We start from the raw sequence: 3983 nt of genomic DNA on the forward strand, positions 1-3983 counted from the left end.
CTGTTTGATTGCGGCGTCACGTGGGGTAGGTATTTGAATCGTCGCATTAAATGTGCATGTCTCCACGTTTCTTGTGACCTTTGACTGAGGCTGGGCTCGGGGTTGTCCTCCTGTCCGAGTCTCCGAGATGGGCTAAGGCGAGGCGGAAACCGCCATTCCGTGACGAGGGGACCTCGGACGAGACGAGGATTTCCCCAAGTGCTACCGTCGTCCGAGGACAGACTCGGACGAGGCGGAGTTTCGAGCAACCATCGAGCGGGGTCTCAGGCAAATCGTGCTTTATCCTTGCTTGACCTCGGGAAACATGTCTTACAATTTTTTGGTAATTAGTTGTTAAGCGTGTTTAGGTGTATAACCTGAGTACCTCTAATTATGATACCTGACAGTCGGTGTCGACCAAACCAATGATGGGGGTCCTCTTCGGCCTTCTCTTCAACACCAAATATGGGTACACCGAGTCTGCTAGGGAGGTGCTGGAGGCGTGCCAGGATATGGATATAACTTGTTCATCTGGTACACGCTTATCGTTTGGCTGGTAAAACAGGCATAAGGCAAACTTCCGGAAACAAAGCTCCATGGAAAAGTGTAGCACCTAAAAAATTTCATTATGGGATTATTATATGCTAACTAAAAAGATTAATACTTGTTCAATAAGAGTTTCCGTTCCTTTCAAAGCTCCTCTCTAAAAAGGATCAAACTTAATCCTGAATTTTCTTTTTGAGACTTAAAAATATAATAATATGAGAATAACCTTATATGGGTTGAGTTATCTATACTATACTTAAAGCACCAGTTTCAACGGTCGTCATGCGTCATTTTTTTACAAATAACCCCTCACAGCTATTCTATACTATACTTAAAGCACCAGTTTCAACGGTCGTTATGCGTCATTTTTTTACAAATAACCCCTCACAGCTATTTCAAATTAATCTGCTGCATGTCTATAGATGCCAAACGACGCCCGACATGGGCTAGATGCACGCGGGCCACAACTATAGCACAGGCACGTCATGCCGGCCTGCTAACTGTGTCGGGCCAGCCCGTTAGCCCGTCGATCCATTTAATTAAATCAGTGTAATGACGCCTGACACGGGCCACAACTATGGCACAGACACGTCATGCTGGCCTGCTAACTGTGTCGGATTAGCCTATTAGCCCGTCGATCCATTTAATTAAATCAGCGTAAAATGTTAAAAAACGGTGTAGGAGGTGGGGTTCGAACCTATACCCTGATGGAAGAAGGGCGGGAGACACTGGATGAAACTATCTAACTAGTAGAACATCACGCTAAGATATTTTTAATATTGAATATAAATTGTATATAGGTATATACGTTTTTTGCAAAATAAAAAAATAATCGTGTCGGGCCGGGCCAGCACTACGGGCCGAGGCTACAGCCCAAGCACGGCACGACGTTCTTGGCTCTTACAAGCATTAGGTCGTTTCTGAGACCACATTAGCGCAATAGACTACATGGTATTTGAGGTTGCTGAATTGGATGGAGCATCAATGATTTGTCACACTAACAGCAAAATGAAAGATTATTTGTTGGTTTTAAACGTTAGTAATTGCTACGAAGTAGCATAATTTATATGGAGCGCATCCAGTTTTTATTGATGTCTGACTTTAGCAATCACTCCATATTTTGATCTATCTTTTTTATAAGTTTGACTTCATGGGACTTATTTTAGAAACTTGATCTCACAAACTCTCTTATTTGGTCTCTGTATGATGGAATTATGTCATTTTATAATCTCTGTTCATTTAGTCAATCGTTGTGAACTCTCTTCTAATCGCTCACTTCATTGGCCGTGTTGTACCAAGACATATTTGCATGGAGTAAATAATAACATCAGTTAGCCAAATCAAAAAATATATTATATAGAGAGCGGAGGCAATCAATAAAAAATCTTGAAATTTTTTTGATGGATAGTTTACGTGGGTATTGTTGTAAGCCGTCGCAACGCACGGGCAACCGACTAGTTGAATAATATGTTTAAGTCTATACTACAAATTATTTAAGTTAACGTATCTTTTAATAAATAAAAGGGATTAGAGATTACCTTCTTAATATACAATGTGTGTAATTAGTATACTCGACACTAGTTTCGAAGACAGGGTAAAATAAATAAATAAAGCAAAATTATGGATTGCATTCATGCTTAGTTCTTTTTGTTGTGCATCGATGTTTGAGTGCAAAAGTCAAAACCAGATTTGAATTGAATTTGAATCTAGAAATGAGAAACCAAAAATACAAAAAAAATAGAAAAGAAAACTCACCTGGGCCCAAACCTCCTCATCAGCCGGCCAACTTTCGCGCGGCCTGCATGCCTGGTGCTACTGAAAGTCTCCTAGAGGGGGGTGAATAGGCGAAACCTGAGATTTATAGCTTTAAACACACACTACAAGCCGGGGTTACCGTTAGAATTAAATTCAAGTCCGAAGAGAGGGAAAAACAAATCAAACAATAATCAAGACGAGTGAACACGATGATTTGTTTTATCAAGGTTCGGTTCAAAAGAACCTAGTCCCCGTTGAGGAGGTCATAAAGACCAGGTCTATTTCAACCATTTCCCTCTTTTAAACGGTCACTTAGACCGAGTGAGCCTTCTTTCTTAATCTCACGGGTCACTAAGACCCCGCAAGGACCACCACACACTTGGTGTCTCTTGCTTCGCTTACAAAGCACTTGAGAATAAGAATTGGAAAAGAAAAAGGCCAACTCAAGCAACAAGAGCAACAAAGAACGTAACACAAAATACCCTCACTTAAGTCCCTAATGAAATTGAGTTGATTTGGAGGCTTAGAGAGGATTCAATATATTGGATGTGTCTTGGAGTGGAGTCTTTTGCTCTTGTATTGAATGGGATGTTTGGAATGCTTGGATGAATATGAATGAGGTGGTTGGGGGGTATTTATAGCCCCCAACCATTTCCATAGTCGTTGGTGAAGGCTGCTGTCGATGGGTGCACCGGACAATCCGATGTGCCACCAGACACCCACTGTTTATTGTTCGGTGCTCCGCCACGTCAGCTAAGCGTTAGGGTTTGGAGTTGGTCGCCCGTTGGAACCTTTGTCTTCTTGCGGCACCAGACAGTCCGGTGCCACACCAGACAGTCCGGTGCCCTCTAACTTCTGCGCTCTGACTTCTGGCATGCACTGTTCATCGTGGTCGGTGCTTTTGCAGTCGACCATTGGCGCGTGAGAGCCGTTGCTCCGCTGGCTCAACGGACAGTCCGGTGGCACACCGGACAGTCCGGTGAATTATAGCGGAGCACGCCCTGGATTTCCCGAGAGTAGCTGGTTTGGAGTTGTAAGGCCTGGTGCACCGGACACTGTCCGGTGGCACAACGGACAGTCCGGTGCGCCATTTTCAGCACACTCAAGTCCTTTTTGCTCCAATAAAATTTTGTCCCTAACTGATTCCTTTCTTGATTTGTGTTGAACCTTATGCACCTGTAATACATGAATTCTAGACAAACTAGTTAGTCCATATGTTTGTGTTGGTCGTCAATCACCAAAATTAATTATATGAAATGGTTGTCCCAATTTCCCTTTCTCCCCTTTTTGGTGATTGATGCCAACACAAACCAAAGCAAATGTAAAGTGCGGAAATATAACTAGTTTGCAATTGAGATGACTTGTGTATAGGTTACTTAGAATTGAACCAATTGAAAGTATCACTAAGAATGAGTAAGAGTGAATGGATTGGCTTCCTTTTATTTAATATTTCGGACCACAGTTGCACCACTAGTTTTGTTTTTGCAAATCTTTTGGAAATCTTTTCAAAAACTTTGCAAATAGTCAAAGGTATAGGAATATAATTGCAAGAAGCATTTTTAGGATTTGAAATTCCTCCCCCTGTTTCAAATGCTTTTCCTTTGACTACATAAATGCTCCCCCTGAAGAAATTCTCTCCTTAGCTTTCAAGAGGGTTTTGATATAGATACCAATTTGAAATTCTACTTTCATATATCAAGTGA

The sequence above is a fragment of the Zea mays genome, chromosome 10, assembly GCF_902167145.1.
Source record: "Zea mays cultivar B73 chromosome 10, Zm-B73-REFERENCE-NAM-5.0, whole genome shotgun sequence".
Classification (NCBI taxonomy): domain Eukaryota; kingdom Viridiplantae; phylum Streptophyta; class Magnoliopsida; order Poales; family Poaceae; genus Zea; species Zea mays.